The sequence below is a fragment of the Oncorhynchus masou genome, chromosome 3 (assembly GCF_036934945.1).
Source record: "Oncorhynchus masou masou isolate Uvic2021 chromosome 3, UVic_Omas_1.1, whole genome shotgun sequence".
NCBI classification, from domain to species: Eukaryota; Metazoa; Chordata; class Actinopteri; order Salmoniformes; family Salmonidae; genus Oncorhynchus; species Oncorhynchus masou.
Genome location: NC_088214.1, coordinates 45138048 through 45156536, shown reverse-complemented (window position 1 = coordinate 45156536; position 18489 = coordinate 45138048). Strand labels below are relative to the sequence as shown.

Genomic DNA, 18489 nt, shown 5'->3' with positions numbered 1-18489 from the left:
TATGGTCCCTTAGTCGAGCAGGGAAATTTAAACACAGTTTCAACCACAAAGACCAGGAAGGTTTTCCAATGGCTAACAAAGAAGGGCACCTAAAATAAAAAGCAGACATTGGACATCCCTTTGAGCATGGTGAAGTTATTAATTACACTCAGTATAAAGATATAGGTGTCCTTCCTAACTCAGTTGCCAGAGAGAAAGGAAACCACTCAGTGAGTTGGCTGAGGATGGCTGAGGATTAATCATCTACATTGTGGTTACTCCATTGTCTAAATGACAAAGTGAAAAAAATGAAGCCTGTACAGAATACAAATATTCCAAAACATGCATCCTGTTTGCAATAAGGCACTAAAGTAAAGCTACAGAAAATGTGGCAAAGAAATGTACATTATGTCCTGAATACAAAGTGTTGTGTTTGGGGCAAATCTAACACATCACTGAATACCACTCTTCATATTTTCAAGCATGGTGGTGGCTACATCATGTTATACACTGGAATTGTTTACCAAGATGACATTGAATGTTCCTGAGTGGCTGAGTTACAGTTTTGACTTAAATTGGCTTGAAAATCTATGGCAAGAAGTGAAAATGGCTGTCTAGTAATGATCATTATGCACTGTCCATATTTGAAATGTGTAACTAAACAAAGTGATATATCTCAACATTTTATCAAATGAAAATAATGTTGAATAAAGTTATTTAAAATGGGACAGATTATATTATTCTGCCGTTTAAGATGAACTGTTTGTATGAAGTATAGATCTCATACTCCTATATTCAAATCAAATGTTTATTTGTCACATCGTTTGTCATCAACAGGTGTAGACTTAACAGTTGACTGCTTACAGTTTACATTCATCAGGCTAAAGATTCTAATGCTCCTACTTTGTTGTTATTTCAATGGGGAAATAGAGAACCTAGCGATTTTCCTACCAAATAGTCTGCCGAGGTCCTTCTGGTAGATTACGCAATTTAGATAATGGACTGGCAGGGAGGGGATAAACTATAGCTCTAAGGTGGGCAGCTATCCTCATAGATACAGGTAGATAAGACCTTTACTAACCCTCTCATTGAAATGTCTTTACACATTCTATAAAGCAGACACTTGATGTGAATGGTTTTGGGGTCAGAATAGGGAATGAACAGGTAGGTAAAAATAAATGGGCACTGTAGTCTTACAGAAACATAATAGAAACACTTCCTGTGATATGGTTGTTTATAATGCATTATGAGTCATTATGATTGCACTTCTAGTGCCTGTTATCACCCCATAGTGCATCAAAATACTTTCCAGAAGCATAAGAGCTCAACTATGAAAGGGTCTGAAAACGTATGTAAATAAGGTATTTTTAAAATATTTGTTTTATTAATAAAAAATTTATGTTATCGCTTTGTCATTATGGGGTATTGTGTGTAGATAGATTTTATTTTATTTTATTTCCTCCATTTTAGTATAAGGCTGTAACGTAACAAAATGTGGAAAAAAGTAAGGGGGCTGAAAACTTTCCAAATGCACTGTACCGATGCAGGCTAGCTTCTTTTCCTTTGCTAGCCAGCCAACTAAATGTATCACACAATCACATCAAGCAGCTGAAATGACAGAAAACCATCTACATATTTGTTTGTTTTACCTTGGATTATATTGCCATTTCTTTGGATATATCCATTACAATGACCCTGATAAATGAATTTGCCTGGCTCTGAGAAGCTGTCAGTCTGGTCACATTCATACAGATTGCACGGTGGAGGTCCCCAAAAAAACGGCAACATTGATCCCCAGGTCGGAGAGGGAGACAGCAAGGTTTAGACAAAAGTCAATTGTTTCAAACCAAATGCTAGAATCCGGGCATTGGGAAATTTTGAATATTACTAAATGTTTCTGCCCGGGGACCTTTCGCGTGTGAGGCGAACGTGATAACCCCTACACTACAGAAACAGATGCAGTGGAATACTATGGGTGTGACTGACTTTTGCATGTGGGGCGAACGTGATAACCACTGCACTACGGAAACGACAATACAAAAAGAGGAAGTCGTGGAAAATATTAGGAATGCCCACAAGTCTACCTCACATAATATCCCAAATTGAGTACCACAGAAAGAGCCATAATACCCATTAAAATCTAGCGGTCAAACAGGAAAATGGTTCCAATCGATTTTCCACCCTTCATGTTCCCCACAGGGGATTTTAAAAACACTTAAAATAAGAGCTGTGTTTCTTGTCGGCTTACCCTGGTATGATAAACTAATTGAATCATTATGGACCTCAGACCACACGTAGCAGGAATATATTCAGAGCGCCCAAGCTTGCCACACATTCAGAGTGCGTTACACAACAAAAAAGGTAAGTCTGAATACCAAATACTGAGAAGTGCGAAGGAAAAGGATGAATTCCGAAATTGGGACCGAGCCCGAAGTGAATAGGCTTACTGTCCAATTTGTTAAAATGTGTTTCCGCCCGGTCTCGAACCGGGGACCTTTCGCGTGTTAGGCGAACGTGATAACCACTACACTACGGAAACCCAATACGTGTAATCCTAAGGGTGTGGCTGACTTTTGCTGGGTGGGGCATTTATCGCTCTCAGAACCTATTGAAAATCAGATATTCCTTTGTCCATTAATTGAGCAATAAGGCTTGAGAAGCCGGGAATTATCGTGTGCAGCCGGCTCTTGGAAGAGGCTTGGTGTGGCTGACTTTGGCTGGGTGGGGAATTTATCGCTCTCAGAAACAGGATGGACCTGGGCTCAATTTCCAGCCTCATAGCAAAGGGTCTGAAAACGTATGTAAATAAGGTATTTTTAAAATATTTGTTTTATTAATTAAAACTTTATGTTATCGCTTTGTCATTATGGGGTATTGTGTGTAGATAGATTTTATTTTATTTTATTTCCTCCATTTTAGTATAAGGCTGTAACGTAACAAAATGTGGAAAAAAGTAAGGGGTCTGAAAACTTTCCAAATGCACTGTACCGATGCAGGCTAGCTTCTTTTCCTTTGCGAGCCGGCCAACTAAATGTATCACACAATCACATCAAGCAGCTGAAATGACAGAAAACTATCTACATTTTTGTTTGTTTTACCTTGGATTATATTGCCATTTCTTTGGATATATCCATTACAATGACCCTGATAAATGAATTTGCCTGGCTCTGAGAAGCTGTCAGTCTGGTCACATTCATACAGATCGCACGGTGGAGGTCCCCAAAAAAACGGCAACATTGATCCCCAGGTCGGAGAGGGAGACAGCAAGGTTTAGACAAAAGTCAATTGTTTCAAACCAAATGCTAGAATCCGGGGATTGGGAAATTTTGAATATTACTAAATGTTTCTGCCCGGTTTCGAACCGGGGACCTTTCGCGTGTGAGGCGAACGTGATAACCACTACACTACAGAAACAGATGCAGTGGAATACTATGGGTGTGACTGACTTTTGCATGTGAGGCGAACGTGATAACCACTGCACTACGGAAACGACAATACAAAAAGAGGAAGTCGTGGAAAATATTAGGAATGCCCACAAGTCTACCTCACATAATATCCCAAATTGAGTACCACAGAAAGAGCCATAATACCCATTAAAATCTAGTGGTCAAACAGGAAAATGGTTCCAATCGATTTTCCACCCTTCATGTTCCCCACAGGGGATTTTAAAAACACTTAAAATAAGAGCTGTGTTTCTTGTCGGCTTACCCTGGCATGATAAACTATTTGAATCATTATGGACCTCAGACCACACGTAGCAGGAATATATTCAGAGCGCCCAAGCTTGCCACATATGCAGAGTGCGTTACACAACAAAAAAGGTAGGTCTGAATACCAAATACTGAGAAGTGCGAAGGAAAAGGATGAATTCCGAAATTGGGACCGAGCCCGAAGTGAATAGGCTTACTGTCCAATTTGTTAAAATGTGTTTCCGCCCGGTCTCGAACCGGGGACCTTTCGCGTGTTAGGCGAACGTGATAACCACTACACTACGGAAACCTAAAACGTGGAATCCTAAGGGTGTGGCTGACTTTTGCTGGGTGGGTCATTTATCGCTCTCAGAACCTATTGAAAATCAGATATTCCATTGTCCATTAATTGAGCAATAAGGCTTGAGAAGCCGGGAATTATCGTGTGCAGCCGGCTCTTGGAAGAGGCTTGGTGTGGCTGACTTTGGCTGGGTGGGGAATTTATCGCTCTCAGAAACAGGATGGACCTGGGCTCAATTTCCAGCCTCATAGCAAAGGGTCTGAAAACGTATGTAAATAAGGTATTTTTAAAATATTTGTTTTATTAATAAAAACTTTATGTTATCGCTTTGTCATTATGGGGTATTGTGTGTAGATAGATTTTATTTTATTTTATTTCCTCCATTTTAGTATAAGGCTGTAACGTAACAAAATGTGGAAAAAAGTAAGGGGGCTGAAAACTTTCCAAATGCACTGTACCGATGCAGGCTAGCTTCTTTTCCTTTGCTAGCCAGCCAACTAAATGTATCACACAATCACATCAAGCAGCTGAAATGACAGAAAACTATCTACATTTTTGTTTGTTTTACCTTGGATTATATTGCCATTTCTTTGGATATATCCATTACAATGACCCTGATAAATGAATTTGCCTGGCTCTGAGAAGCTGTCAGTCTGGTCACATTCATACAGATTGCACGGTGGAGGTCCACAAAAAAACGGCAACATTGATCCCCAGGTCGGAGAGGGAGACAGCAAGGTTTAGACAAAAGTCAACTGTTTCAAACCAAATGCTAGAATCCGGGCATTGGGAAATTTTGAATATTACTAAATGTTTCCGCCCGGTTTCGAGCCGGGGACCTTTCGCGTGTGAGGCAAACGTGATAACCACTACACTACAGAAACCGATTCAGTGGAATACTATGGGTGTGACTGACTTTTGCAGGTGAGGCGAACGTGATAACCACTGCACTACGGAAACGACAATTCAAAAAGAGGAAGTCGTGGAAAATATTAGGAATGACCACAAGTCTACCTCACATAATATCCCAAATTGAGTACCACAGAAAGAGCCATAATACCCATTAAAATCTAGTGGTCAAACAGGAAAATGGTTCCAATCGATTTTCCACCCTTCATGTTCCCCACAGGGGATTTTAAAAACACTTAAAATAAGAGCTGTGTTTCTTGTCGGCTTACCCTGGCATGATAAACTATTTGAATCATTATGGACCTCAGACCACACGTAGCAGGAATATATTCAGAGCGCCCAAGCTTGCCACACATGCAGAGTCGTTACACAACAAAAAAGGTAGGTCTGAATACCAAATACTGAGAAGTGCGAAGGAAAAGGATGAATTCCGAAATTGGGACCGAGCCCGAAGTGAATAGGCTTACTGTCCAATTTGTTAAAATGTGTTTCCGCCCGGTCTCGAACCGGGGACCTTTCGCGTGTTAGGCGAACGTGATAACCACTACACTACGGAAACCTAAAACGTGGAATCCTAAGGGTGTGGCTGACTTTTGCTGGGTGGGTCATTTATCGCTCTCAGAACCTATTGAAAATCAGATATTCCTTTGTCCATTAATTGAGCAATAAGGCTTGAGAAGCCGGGAATTATCGTGTGCAGCCGGCTCTTGGAAGAGGCTTGGTGTGGCTGACTTTGGCTGGGTGGGGAATTTATCGCTCTCAGAAACAGGATGGACCTGGGCTCAATTTCCAGCCTCATAGCAAAGGGTCTGAAAACGTATGTAAATAAGGTATTTTTAAAATATTTGTTTTATTAATAAAAACTTTATGTTATCGCTTTGTCATTATGGGGTATTGTGTGTAGATAGATTTTATTTTATTTTATTTCCTCCATTTTAGTATAAGGCTGTAACGTAACAAAATGTGGAAAAAAGTAAGGGGGCTGAAAACTTTCCAAATGCATTGTACCGATGCAGGCTAGCTTCTTTTCCTTTGCTAGCCAGCCAACTAAATGTATCACACAATCACATCAAGCAGCTGAAATGACAGAAAACCATCTACATTTTTGTTTGTTTTACCTTGGATTATATTGCCATTTCTTTGGATATATCCATTACAATGACCCTGATAAATGAATTTGCCTGGCTCTGAGAAGCTGTCAGTCTGGTCACATTCATACAGATTGCACGGTGGAGGTCCCCAAAAAACGGCAACATTGATCCCCAGGTCGGAGAGGGAGACAGCAAGGTTTAGACAAAAGTCAACTGTTTCAAACCAAATGCTAGAATCCGGGCATTGGGAAATTTTGAATATTACTAAATGTTTCTGCCCGGTTTCGAGCCGGGGACCTTTCGCGTGTGAGGCGAACGTGATAACCACTACACTACAGAAACCGATTCAGTGGAATACTATGGGTGTGACTGACTTTTGCATGTGAGGCGAACGTGATAACCACTGCACTACGGAAACGACAATTCAAAAAGAGGAAGTCGTGGAAAATATTAGGAATGCCCACAAGTCTACCTCACATAATATCCCAAATTGAGTACCACAGAAAGAGCCATAATACCCATTAAAATCTAGCGGTCAAACAGGAAAATGGTTCCAATCGATTTTCCACCCTTCATGTTCCCCACAGGGGATTTTAAAAACACTTAAAATAAGAGCTGTGTTTCTTGTCGGCTTACCCTGGCATGATAAACTATTTGAATCATTATGGACCTCAGACCACACGTAGCAGGAATATATTCAGAGCGCCCAAGCTTGCCACACATGCAGAGTGCGTTACACAACAAAAAAGGTAAGTCTGAATACCAAATACTGAGAAGTGCGAAGGAAAAGGATGAATTCCGAAATTGGGACCGAGCCCGAAGTGAATAGGCTTACTGTCCAATTTGTTAAAATGTGTTTCCGCCCGGTCTCGAACCGGGGACCTTTCGCGTGTTAGGCGAACGTGATAACCACTACACTACGGAAACCTAAAACTTGTAATCCTAAGGGTGTGGCTGACTTTTGCTGGGTGGGTCATTTATCGCTCTCAGAACCTATTGAAAATCAGATATTCCTTTGTCCATTAATTGAGCAATAAGGCTTGAGAAGCCGGGAATTATCGTGTGCAGCCGGCTCTTGGAAGAGGCTTGGTGTGGCTGACTTTGGCTGGGTGGGGAATTTATCGCTCTCAGAAACAGGATGGACCTGGGCTCAATTTCCAGCCTCATAGCAAAGGGTCTGAAAACGTATGTAAATAAGGTATTTTTAAAATATTTGTTTTATTAATAAAAACTTTATGTTATCGCTTTGTCATTATGGGGTATTGTGTTTTACCTGTGATAGATTTTATTTTATTTTATTTCCTCCATAGATTTTATTTTGCCTTGGCTCTTTGATATATCCAAGCTGTCAATGTCTGCCACATTCATACATTCATACAGATCTGGTGGAGGTCCACAAAAAAACGGCAACATTGATCCCCAGATCGGAGAGGGAGACAGCAAGGTTTAGACAAAAGTTAACTGTTTCAAACCAAATGCTAGAATCTGGGCATTGGGAAATTTTGAATATTACTAAATGTTTCCGCCCGGTTTCGAGCCGGGGACCTTTCGCGTGTGAGGCAAACGTGATAACCACTACACTACAGAAACCGATTCAGTGGAATACTATGGGTGTGACTGACTTTTGCATGTGAGGCGAACGTGATAACCACTGCACTACGGAAACGACAATTCAAAAAGAGGAAGTCGTGGAAAATATTAGGAATGCCCACAAGTCTACCTCACATAATATCCCAAATTGAGTACCACAGAAAGAGCCATAATACCCATTAAAATCTAGTGGTCAAACAGGAAAATGGTTCCAATCGATTTTCCACCCTTCATGTTCCCCACAGGGGATTTTAAAAACACTTAAAATAAGAGCTGTGTTTCTTGTCGGCTTACCCTGGCATGATAAACTATTTGAATCATTATGGACCTCAGACCACACGTAGCAGGAATATATTCAGAGCGCCCAAGCTTGCCACATATGCAGAGTGCGTTACACAACAAAAAAGGTAGGTCTGAATACCAAATACTGAGAAGTGCGAAGGAAAAGGATGAATTCCGAAATTGGGACCGAGCCCGAAGTGAATAGGCTTACTGTCCAATTTGTTAAAATGTGTTTCCGCCCGGTCTCGAACCGGGGACCTTTCGCGTGTTAGGCGAACGTGATAACCACTACACTACGGAAACCTAAAACGTGGAATCCTAAGGGTGTGGCTGACTTTTGCTGGGTGGGTCATTTATCGCTCTCAGAACCTATTGAAAATCAGATATTCCTTTGTCCATTAATTGAGCAATAAGGCTTGAGAAGCCGGGAATTATCGTGTGCAGCCGGCTCTTGGAAGAGGCTTGGTGTGGCTGACTTTGGCTGGGTGGGGAATTTATCGCTCTCAGAAACAGGATGGACCTGAGCTCAATTTCCAGCCTCATAGCAAAGGGTCTGAAAACGTATGTAAATAAGGTATTTTTAAAATATTTGTTTTATTAATAAAAACTTTATGTTATCGCTTTGTCATTATGGGGTATTGTGTGTAGATAGATTTTATTTTATTTTATTTCCTCCATTTTAGTATAAGGCTGTAACGTAACAAAATGTGGAAAAAAGTAAGGGGGCTGAAAACTTTCCAAATGCACTGTACCGATGCAGGCTAGCTTCTTTTCCTTTGCTAGCCAGCCAACTAAATGTATCACACAATCACATCAAGCAGCTGAAATGACAGAAAACCATCTACATTTTTGTTTGTTTTACCTTGGATTATATTGCCATTTCTTTGGATATATCCATTACAATGACCCTGATAAATGAATTTGCCTGGCTCTGAGAAGCTGTCAGTCTGGTCACATTCATACAGATCGCACGGTGGAGGTCCCCCAAAAAACGGCAACATTGATCCCCAGATCGGAGAGGGAGACAGCAAGGTTTAGACAAAAGTCAACTGTTTCAAACCAAATGCTAGAATCCGGGCATTGGGAAATTTTGAATATTACTAAATGTTTCCGCCCGGTTTCGAACCGGGGACCTTTCGCGTGTGAGGCGAACGTGATAACCACTACACTACAGAAACCGATTCAGTGGAATACTATGGGTGTGACTGACTTTTGCATGTGAGGCGAACGTGATAACCACTGCACTACGGAAACGACAATTCAAAAAGAGGAAGTCGTGGAAAATATTAGGAATGCCCACAAGTCTACCTCACATAATATCCCAAATTGAGTACCACAGAAAGAGCCATAATACCCATTAAAATCTAGCGGTCAAACAGGAAAATGGTTCCAATCGATTTTCCACCCTTCATGTTCCCCACAGGGGATTTTAAAAACACTTAAAATAAGAGCTGTGTTTCTTGTCGGCTTACCCTGGCATGATAAACTATTTGAATCATTATGGACCTCAGACCACACGTAGCAGGAATATATTCAGAGCGCCCAAGCTTGCCACACATGCAGAGTGCGTTACACAACAAAAAAGGTAAGTCTGAATACCAAATACTGAGAAGTGCGAAGGAAAAGGATGAATTCCGAAATTGGGACCGAGCCCGAAGTGAATAGGCTTACTGTCCAATTTGTTAAAATGTGTTTCCGCCCGGTCTCGAACCGGGGACCTTTCGCGTGTTAGGCGAACGTGATAACCACTACACTACGGAAACCTAAAACGTGGAATCCTAAGGGTGTGGCTGACTTTTGCTGGGTGGGTCATTTATCGCTCTCAGAACCTATTGAAAATCAGATATTCCTTTGTCCATTAATTGAGCAATAAGGCTTGAGAAGCCGGGAATTATCGTGTGCAGCCGGCTCTTGGAAGAGGCTTGGTGTGTGGCTGACTTTGGCTGGGTGGGGAATTTATCGCTCTCAGAAACAGGATGGACCTGAGCTCAATTTCCAGCCTCATAGCAAAGGGTCTGAAAACGTATGTAAATAAGGTATTTTTAAAATATTTGTTTTATTAATAAAAACTTTATGTTATCGCTTTGTCATTATGGGGTATTGTGTGTAGATAGATTTTATTTTATTTTATTTCCTCCATTTTAGTATAAGGCTGTAACGTAACAAAATGTGGAAAAAAGTAAGGGGGCTGAAAACTTTCCAAATGCACTGTACCGATGCAGGCTAGCTTCTTTTCCTTTGCTAGCCAGCCAACTAAATGTATCACACAATCACATCAAGCAGCTGAAATGACAGAAAACCATCTACATTTTTGTTTGTTTTACCTTGGATTATATTGCCATTTCTTTGGATATATCCATTACAATGACCCTGATAAATGAATTTGCCTGGCTCTGAGAAGCTGTCAGTCTGGTCACATTCATACAGATCGCACGGTGGAGGTCCCCAAAAAACGGCAACATTGATCCCCAGGTCGGAGAGGGAGACAGCAAGGTTTAGACAAAAGTCAACTGTTTCAAACCAAATGCTAGAATCTGGGCATTGGGAAATTTTGAATATTACTAAATGTTTCCGCCCGGTTTCGAGCCGGGGACCTTTCGCGTGTGAGGCGAACGTGATAACCACTACACTACAGAAACCGATTCAGTGGAATACTATGGGTGTGACTGACTTTTGCATGTGAGGCGAACGTGATAACCACTGCACTACGGAAACGACAATTCAAAAAGAGGAAGTCGTGGAAAATATTAGGAATGCCCACAAGTCTACCTCACATAATATCCCAAATTGAGTACCACAGAAAGAGCCATAATACCCATTAAAATCTAGTGGTCAAACAGGAAAATGGTTCCAATCGATTTTCCACCCTTCATGTTCCCCACAGGGGATTTTAAAAACACTTAAAATAAGAGCTGTGTTTCTTGTCGGCTTACCCTGGCATGATAAACTATTTGAATCATTATGGACCTCAGACCACACGTAGCAGGAATATATTCAGAGCGCCCAAGCTTGCCACATATGCAGAGTGCGTTACACAACAAAAAAGGTAGGTCTGAATACCAAATACTGAGAAGTGCGAAGGAAAAGGATGAATTCCGAAATTGGGACCGAGCCCGAAGTGAATAGGCTTACTGTCCAATTTGTTAAAATGTGTTTCCGCCCGGTCTCGAACCGGGGACCTTTCGCGTGTTAGGCGAACGTGATAACCACTACACTACGGAAACCTAAAACGTGGAATCCTAAGGGTGTGGCTGACTTTTGCTGGGTGGGTCATTTATCGCTCTCAGAACCTATTGAAAATCAGATATTCCTTTGTCCATTAATTGAGCAATAAGGCTTGAGAAGCCGGGAATTATCGTGTGCAGCCGGCTCTTGGAAGAGGCTTGGTGTGGCTGACTTTGGCTGGGTGGGGAATTTATCGCTCTCAGAAACAGGATGGACCTGGGCTCAATTTCCAGCCTCATAGCAAAGGGTCTGAAAACGTATGTAAATAAGGTATTTTTAAAATATTTGTTTTATTAATAAAAACTTTATGTTATCGCTTTGTCATTATGGGGTATTGTGTGTAGATAGATTTTATTTTATTTTATTTCCTCCATTTTAGTATAAGGCTGTAACGTAACAAAATGTGGAAAAAAGTAAGGGGGCTGAAAACTTTCCAAATGCACTGTACCGATGCAGGCTAGCTTCTTTTCCTTTGCTAGCCAGCCAACTAAATGTATCACACAATCACATCAAGCAGCTGAAATGACAGAAAACTATCTACATTTTTGTTTGTTTTACCTTGGATTATATTGCCATTTCTTTGGATATATCCATTACAATGACCCTGATAAATGAATTTGCCTGGCTCTGAGAAGCTGTCAGTCTGGTCACATTCATACAGATCGCACGGTGGAGGTCCCCAAAAAACGGCAACATTGATCCCCAGGTCGGAGAGGGAGACAGCAAGGTTTAGACAAAAGTCAACTGTTTCAAACCAAATGCTAGAATCCGGGCATTGGGAAATTTTGAATATTACTAAATGTTTCTGCCCGGTTTCGAACCGGGACCTTTCGCGTGTGAGGCGAACGTGATAACCACTACACTACAGAAACAGATTCAGTGGAATACTATGGGTGTGACTGACTTTTGCATGTGAGGCGAACGTGATAACCACTGCACTACGGAAACGACAATTCAAAAAGAGGAAGTCGTGGAAAATATTAGGAATGCCCACAAGTCTACCTCACATAATATCCCAAATTGAGTACCACAGAAAGAGCCATAATACCCATTAAAATCTAGCGGTCAAACAGGAAAATGGTTCCAATCGATTTTCCACCCTTCATGTTCCCCACAGGGGATTTTAAAAACACTTAAAATAAGAGCTGTGTTTCTTGTCGGCTTACCCTGGCATGATAAACTATTTGAATCATTATGGACCTCAGACCACACGTAGCAGGAATATATTCAGAGCGCCCAAGCTTGCCACACATGCAGAGTGCGTTACACAACAAAAAAGGTAAGTCTGAATACCAAATACTGAGAAGTGCGAAGGAAAAGGATGAATTCCGAAATTGGGACCGAGCCCGAAGTGAATAGGCTTACTGTCAATTTGTTAAAATGTGTTTCCGCCCGGTCTCGAACCGGGGACCTTTCGCGTGTTAGGCGAACGTGATAACCACTACACTACGGAAACCTAAAACGTGGAATCCTAAGGGTGTGGCTGACTTTTGCTGGGTGGGTCATTTATCGCTCTCAGAACCTATTGAAAATCAGATATTCCTTTGTCCATTAATTGAGCAATAAGGCTTGAGAAGCCGGGAATTATCGTGTGCAGCCGGCTCTTGGAAGAGGCTTGGTGTGGCTGACTTTGGCTGGGTGGGGAATTTATCGCTCTCAGAAACAGGATGGACCTGAGCTCAATTTCCAGCCTCATAGCAAAGGGTCTGAAAACGTATGTAAATAAGGTATTTTTAAAATATTTGTTTTATTAATAAAAACTTTATGTTATCGCTTTGTCATTATGGGGTATTGTGTGTAGATAGATTTTATTTTATTTTATTTCCTCCATTTTAGTATAAGGCTGTAACGTAACAAAATGTGGAAAAAAGTAAGGGGGCTGAAAACTTTCCAAATGCATTGTACCGATGTAGGCTAGCTTCTTTTCCTTTGCTAGCCAGCCAACTAAATGTATCACACAATCACATCAAGCAGCTGAAATGACAGAAAACTATCTACATTTTTGTTTGTTTTACCTTGGATTATATTGCCATTTCTTTGGATATATCCATTACAATGACCCTGATAAATGAATTTGCCTGGCTCTGAGAAGCTGTCAGTCTGGTCACATTCATACAGATTGCACGGTGGAGGTCCACAAAAAACGGCAACATTGATCCCCAGGTCGGAGAGGGAGACAGCAAGGTTTAGACAAAAGTCAACTGTTTCAAACCAAATGCTAGAATCCGGGCATTGGGAAATTTTGAATATTACTAAATGTTTCCGCCCGGTTTCGAGCCGGGACCTTTCGCGTGTGAGGCAAACGTGATAACCACTACACTACAGAAACCGATTCAGTGGAATACTATGGGTGTGACTGACTTTTGCATGTGAGGCGAACGTGATAACCACTGCACTACGGAAACGACAATTCAAAAAGAGGAAGTCGTGGAAAATATTAGGAATGACCACAAGTCTACCTCACATAATATCCCAAATTGAGTACCACAGAAAGAGCCATAATACCCATTAAAATCTAGCGGTCAAACAGGAAAATGGTTCCAATCGATTTTCCACCCTTCATGTTCCCCACAGGGGATTTTAAAAACACTTAAAATAAGAGCTGTGTTTCTTGTCGGCTTACCCTGGCATGATAAACTATTTGAATCATTATGGACCTCAGACCACACGTAGCAGGAATATATTCAGAGCGCCCAAGCTTGCCACACATGCAGAGTGCGTTACACAACAAAAAAGGTAAGTCTGAATACCAAATACTGAGAAGTGCGAAGGAAAAGGATGAATTCCGAAATTGGGACCGAGCCCGAAGTGAATAGGCTTACTGTCCAATTTGTTAAAATGTGTTTCCGCCCGGTCTCGAACCGGGGACCTTTCGCGTGTTAGGCGAACGTGATAACCACTACACTACGGAAACCTAAAACGTGGAATCCTAAGGGTGTGGCTGACTTTTGCTGGGTGGGTCATTTATCGCTCTCAGAACCTATTGAAAATCAGATATTCCTTTGTCCATTAATTGAGCAATAAGGCTTGAGAAGCCGGGAATTATCGTGTGCAGCCGGCTCTTGGAAGAGGCTTGGTGTGGCTGACTTTGGCTGGGTGGGGAATTTATCGCTCTCAGAAACAGGATGGACCTGGGCTCAATTTCCAGCCTCATAGCAAAGGGTCTGAAAACGTATGTAAATAAGGTATTTTTTAAATATTTGTCTTATTAATAAAAACTTTATGTTATCGCTTTGTCATTATGGGGTATTGTGTGTAGATAGATTTTATTTTATTTTATTTCCTCCATTTTAGTATAAGGCTGTAACGTAACAAAATGTGGAAAAAAGTAAGGGGGCTGAAAACTTTCCAAATGCACTGTACCGATGCAGGCTAGCTTCTTTTCCTTTGCTAGCCAGCCAACTAAATGTATCACACAATCACATCAAGCAGCTGAAATGACAGAAAACTATCTACATTTTTGTTTGTTTTACCTTGGATTATATTGCCATTTCTTTGGATATATCCATTACAATGACCCTGATAAATGAATTTGCCTGGCTCTGAGAAGCTGTCAGTCTGGTCACATTCATACAGATCGCACGGTGGAGGTCCCCAAAAAAACGGCAACATTGATCCCCAGGTCGGAGAGGGAGACAGCAAGGTTTAGACAAAAGTCAACTGTTTCAAACCAAATGCTAGAATCCGGGCATTGGGAAATTTTGAATATTACTAAATGTTTCCGCCCGGTTTCGAACCGGGGACCTTTCGCGTGTGAGGCAAACGTGATAACCACTACACTACAGAAACCGATTCAGTGGAATACTATGGGTGTGACTGACTTTTGCATGTGAGGCGAACGTGATAACCACTGCACTACGGAAACGACAATTCAAAAAGAGGAAGTCGTGGAAAATATTAGGAATGCCCACAAGTCTACCTCACATAATATCCCAAATTGAGTACCACAGAAAGAGCCATAATACCCATTAAAATCTAGCGGTCAAACAGGAAAATGGTTCCAATCGATTTTCCACCCTTCATGTTCCCCACAGGGGATTTTAAAAACACTTAAAATAAGAGCTGTGTTTCTTGTCGGCTTACCCTGGCATGATAAACTATTTGAATCATTATGGACCTCAGACCACACGTAGCAGGAATATATTCAGAGCGCCCAAGCTTGCCACACATGCAGAGTGCGTTACACAACAAAAAAGGTAAGTCTGAATACCAAATACTGAGAAGTGCGAAGGAAAAGGATGAATTCCGAAATTGGGACCGAGCCCGAAGTGAATAGGCTTACTGTCCAATTTGTTAAAATGTGTTTCCGCCCGGTCTCGAACCGGGGACCTTTCGCGTGTTAGGCGAACGTGATAACCACTACACTACGGAAACCTAAAACGTGGAATCCTAAGGGTGTGGCTGACTTTTGCTGGGTGGGTCATTTATCGCTCTCAGAACCTATTGAAAATCAGATATTCCTTTGTCCATTAATTGAGCAATAAGGCTTGAGAAGCCGGGAATTATCGTGTGCAGCCGGCTCTTGGAAGAGGCTTGGTGTGGCTGACTTTGGCTGGGTGGGGAATTTATCGCTCTCAGAAACAGGATGGACCTGAGCTCAATTTCCAGCCTCATAGCAAAGGGTCTGAAAACGTATGTAAATAAGGTATTTTTAAAATATTTGTTTTATTAATAAAAACTTTATGTTATCGCTTTGTCATTATGGGGTATTGTGTGTAGATAGATTTTATTTTATTTTATTTCCTCCATTTTAGTATAAGGCTGTAACGTAACAAAATGTGGAAAAAAGTAAGGGGGCTGAAAACTTTCCAAATGCATTGTACCGATGTAGGCTAGCTTCTTTTCCTTTGCTAGCCAGCCAACTAAATGTATCACACAATCACATCAAGCAGCTGAAATGACAGAAAACTATCTACATTTTTGTTTGTTTTACCTTGGATTATATTGCCATTTCTTTGGATATATCCATTACAATGACCCTGATAAATGAATTTGCCTGGCTCTGAGAAGCTGTCAGTCTGGTCACATTCATACAGATCGCACGGTGGAGGTCCCCAAAAAACGGCAACATTGATCCCCAGGTCGGAGAGGGAGACAGCAAGGTTTAGACAAAAGTCAACTGTTTCAAACCAAATGCTAGAATCTGGGCATTGGGAAATTTTGAATATTACTAAATGTTTCCGCCCGGTTTCGAGCCGGGGACCTTTCGCGTGTGAGGCGAACGTGATAACCACTACACTACAGAAACCGATTCAGTGGAATACTATGGGTGTGACTGACTTTTGCATGTGAGGCGAACGTGATAACCACTGCACTACGGAAACGACAATTCAAAAAGAGGAAGTCGTGGAAAATATTAGGAATGCCCACAAGTCTACCTCACATAATATCCCAAATTGAGTACCACAGAAAGAGCCATAATACCCATTAAAATCTAGCGGTCAAACAGGAAAATGGTTCCAATCGATTTTCCACCCTTCATGTTCCCCACAGGGGATTTTAAAAACACTTAAAATAAGAGCTGTGTTTCTTGTCGGCTTACCCTGGCATGATAAACTATTTGAATCATTATGGACCTCAGACCACACGTAGCAGGAATATATTCAGAGCGCCCAAGCTTGCCACACATGCAGAGTGCGTTACACAACAAAAAAGGTAAGTCTGAATACCAAATACTGAGAAGTGCGAAGGAAAAGGATGAATTCCGAAATTGGGACCGAGCCCGAAGTGAATAGGCTTACTGTCCAATTTGTTAAAATGTGTTTCCGCCCGGTCTCGAACCGGGACCTTTCGCGTGTTAGGCGAACGTGATAACCACTACACTACGGAAACCTAAAACGTGGAATCCTAAGGGTGTGGCTGACTTTTGCTGGGTGGGTCATTTATCGCTCTCAGAACCTATTGAAAATCAGATATTCCTTTGTCCATTAATTGAGCAATAAGGCTTGAGAAGCCGGGAATTATCGTGTGCAGCCGGCTCTTGGAAGAGGCTTGGTGTGGCTGACTTTGGCTGGGTGGGGAATTTATCGCTCTCAGAAACAGGATGGACCTGAGCTCAATTTCCAGCCTCATAGCAAAGGGTCTGAAAACGTATGTAAATAAGGTATTTTTAAAATATTTGTTTTATTAATAAAAACTTTATGTTATCGCTTTGTCATTATGGGGTATTGTGTGTAGATAGATTTTATTTTATTTTATTTCCTCCATTTTAGTATAAGGCTGTAACGTAACAAAATGTGGAAAAAAGTAAGGGGGCTGAAAACTTTCCAAATGCACTGTACCGATGCAGGCTAGCTTCTTTTCCTTTGCTAGCCAGCCAACTAAATGTATCACACAATCACATCAAGCAGCTGAAATGACAGAAAACTATCTACATTTTTGTTTGTTTTACCTTGGATTATATTGCCATTTCTTTGGATATATCCATTACAATGACCCTGATAAATGAATTTGCCTGGCTCTGAGAAGCTGTCAGTCTGGTCACATTCATACAGATTGCACGGTGGAGGTCCACAAAAAACGGCAACATTGATCCCCAGGTCGGAGAGGGAGACAGCAAGGTTTAGACAAAAGTCAACTGTTTCAAACCAAATGCTAGAATCCGGGCATTGGGAAATTTTGAATATTACTAAATGTTTCCGCCCGGTTTCGAGCCGGGGACCTTTCGCGTGTGAGGCGAACGTGATAACCACTACACTACAGAAACCGATTCAGTGGAATACTATGGGTGTGACTGACTTTTGCATGTGAGGCGAACGTGATAACCACTGCACTACGGAAACGACAATTCAAAAAGAGGAAGTCGTGGAAAATATTAGGAATGCCCACAAGTCTACCTCACATAATATCCCAAATTGAGTACCACAGAAAGAGCCATAATACCCATTAAAATCTAGCGGTCAAACAGGAAAATGGTTCCAATCGATTTTCCACCCTTCATGTTCCCCACAGGGGATTTTAAAAACACTTAAAATAAGAGCTGTGTTTCTTGTCGGCTTACCCTGGCATGATAAACTATTTGAATCATTATGGACCTCAGACCACACGTAGCAGGAATATATTCAGAGCGCCCAAGCTTGCCACACATGCAGAGTGCGTTACACAACAAAAAAGGTAGGTCTGAATACCAAATACTGAGAAGTGCGAAGGAAAAGGATGAATTCCGAAATTGGGACCGAGCCCGAAGTGAATAGGCTTACTGTGTCAATTTGTTAAAATGTGTTTCCGCCCGGTCTCGAACCGGGGACCTTTCGCGTGTTAGGCGAACGTGATAACCACTACACTACGGAAACCTAAAACGTGGAATCCTAAGGGTGTGGCTGACTTTTGCTGGGTGGGTCATTTATCGCTCTCAGAACCTATTGAAAATCAGATATTCCTTTGTCCATTAATTGAGCAATAAGGCTTGAGAAGCCGGGAATTA

The 18489-nt window shown here is 41.4% G+C and overlaps 23 non-coding genes across 23 annotated transcripts; all 23 read right to left on the bottom strand.

Moving 5' to 3' along the window:
- Positions 1–2445: 2445 nt before the first annotated feature.
- trnav-aac (transfer RNA valine (anticodon AAC)) lies at positions 2446–2518 on the bottom strand. The gene has a single exon. It is a non-coding gene; the product is annotated as a tRNA-Val (tRNA).
- Positions 2519–3320: 802 nt separating this feature from the next.
- Positions 3321–3393, bottom strand: trnav-cac (transfer RNA valine (anticodon CAC)). Its single transcript has one exon. It is a non-coding gene; the product is annotated as a tRNA-Val (tRNA).
- A 512-nt stretch (positions 3394–3905) lies between these two features.
- Positions 3906–3978, bottom strand: trnav-aac (transfer RNA valine (anticodon AAC)). Its single transcript has one exon. It is a non-coding gene; the product is annotated as a tRNA-Val (tRNA).
- Positions 3979–4780: 802 nt separating this feature from the next.
- Positions 4781–4853, bottom strand: trnav-cac (transfer RNA valine (anticodon CAC)). Its single transcript has one exon. It is a non-coding gene; the product is annotated as a tRNA-Val (tRNA).
- Positions 4854–5364: 511 nt separating this feature from the next.
- On the bottom strand, positions 5365–5437 carry trnav-aac (transfer RNA valine (anticodon AAC)). Its single transcript has one exon. It is a non-coding gene; the product is annotated as a tRNA-Val (tRNA).
- An 801-nt stretch (positions 5438–6238) lies between these two features.
- trnav-cac (transfer RNA valine (anticodon CAC)) lies at positions 6239–6311 on the bottom strand. Its single transcript has one exon. It is a non-coding gene; the product is annotated as a tRNA-Val (tRNA).
- A 512-nt stretch (positions 6312–6823) lies between these two features.
- On the bottom strand, positions 6824–6896 carry trnav-aac (transfer RNA valine (anticodon AAC)). The gene has a single exon. It is a non-coding gene; the product is annotated as a tRNA-Val (tRNA).
- A 590-nt stretch (positions 6897–7486) lies between these two features.
- Positions 7487–7559, bottom strand: trnav-cac (transfer RNA valine (anticodon CAC)). Its single transcript has one exon. It is a non-coding gene; the product is annotated as a tRNA-Val (tRNA).
- A 512-nt stretch (positions 7560–8071) lies between these two features.
- On the bottom strand, positions 8072–8144 carry trnav-aac (transfer RNA valine (anticodon AAC)). The gene has a single exon. It is a non-coding gene; the product is annotated as a tRNA-Val (tRNA).
- Positions 8145–8946: 802 nt separating this feature from the next.
- trnav-cac (transfer RNA valine (anticodon CAC)) lies at positions 8947–9019 on the bottom strand. Its single transcript has one exon. It is a non-coding gene; the product is annotated as a tRNA-Val (tRNA).
- Positions 9020–9531: 512 nt separating this feature from the next.
- Positions 9532–9604, bottom strand: trnav-aac (transfer RNA valine (anticodon AAC)). The gene has a single exon. It is a non-coding gene; the product is annotated as a tRNA-Val (tRNA).
- Positions 9605–10407: 803 nt separating this feature from the next.
- Positions 10408–10480, bottom strand: trnav-cac (transfer RNA valine (anticodon CAC)). The gene has a single exon. It is a non-coding gene; the product is annotated as a tRNA-Val (tRNA).
- Positions 10481–10992: 512 nt separating this feature from the next.
- Positions 10993–11065, bottom strand: trnav-aac (transfer RNA valine (anticodon AAC)). Its single transcript has one exon. It is a non-coding gene; the product is annotated as a tRNA-Val (tRNA).
- An 801-nt stretch (positions 11066–11866) lies between these two features.
- Positions 11867–11938, bottom strand: trnav-cac (transfer RNA valine (anticodon CAC)). The gene has a single exon. It is a non-coding gene; the product is annotated as a tRNA-Val (tRNA).
- Positions 11939–12449: 511 nt separating this feature from the next.
- Positions 12450–12522, bottom strand: trnav-aac (transfer RNA valine (anticodon AAC)). The gene has a single exon. It is a non-coding gene; the product is annotated as a tRNA-Val (tRNA).
- Positions 12523–13323: 801 nt separating this feature from the next.
- On the bottom strand, positions 13324–13395 carry trnav-cac (transfer RNA valine (anticodon CAC)). The gene has a single exon. It is a non-coding gene; the product is annotated as a tRNA-Val (tRNA).
- Positions 13396–13907: 512 nt separating this feature from the next.
- trnav-aac (transfer RNA valine (anticodon AAC)) lies at positions 13908–13980 on the bottom strand. Its single transcript has one exon. It is a non-coding gene; the product is annotated as a tRNA-Val (tRNA).
- Positions 13981–14782: 802 nt separating this feature from the next.
- trnav-cac (transfer RNA valine (anticodon CAC)) lies at positions 14783–14855 on the bottom strand. The gene has a single exon. It is a non-coding gene; the product is annotated as a tRNA-Val (tRNA).
- Positions 14856–15367: 512 nt separating this feature from the next.
- trnav-aac (transfer RNA valine (anticodon AAC)) lies at positions 15368–15440 on the bottom strand. Its single transcript has one exon. It is a non-coding gene; the product is annotated as a tRNA-Val (tRNA).
- An 801-nt stretch (positions 15441–16241) lies between these two features.
- Positions 16242–16314, bottom strand: trnav-cac (transfer RNA valine (anticodon CAC)). Its single transcript has one exon. It is a non-coding gene; the product is annotated as a tRNA-Val (tRNA).
- A 512-nt stretch (positions 16315–16826) lies between these two features.
- trnav-aac (transfer RNA valine (anticodon AAC)) lies at positions 16827–16898 on the bottom strand. Its single transcript has one exon. It is a non-coding gene; the product is annotated as a tRNA-Val (tRNA).
- An 801-nt stretch (positions 16899–17699) lies between these two features.
- Positions 17700–17772, bottom strand: trnav-cac (transfer RNA valine (anticodon CAC)). The gene has a single exon. It is a non-coding gene; the product is annotated as a tRNA-Val (tRNA).
- Positions 17773–18285: 513 nt separating this feature from the next.
- Positions 18286–18358, bottom strand: trnav-aac (transfer RNA valine (anticodon AAC)). Its single transcript has one exon. It is a non-coding gene; the product is annotated as a tRNA-Val (tRNA).
- Between the last annotated feature and the right edge of the window lie 131 nt (positions 18359–18489).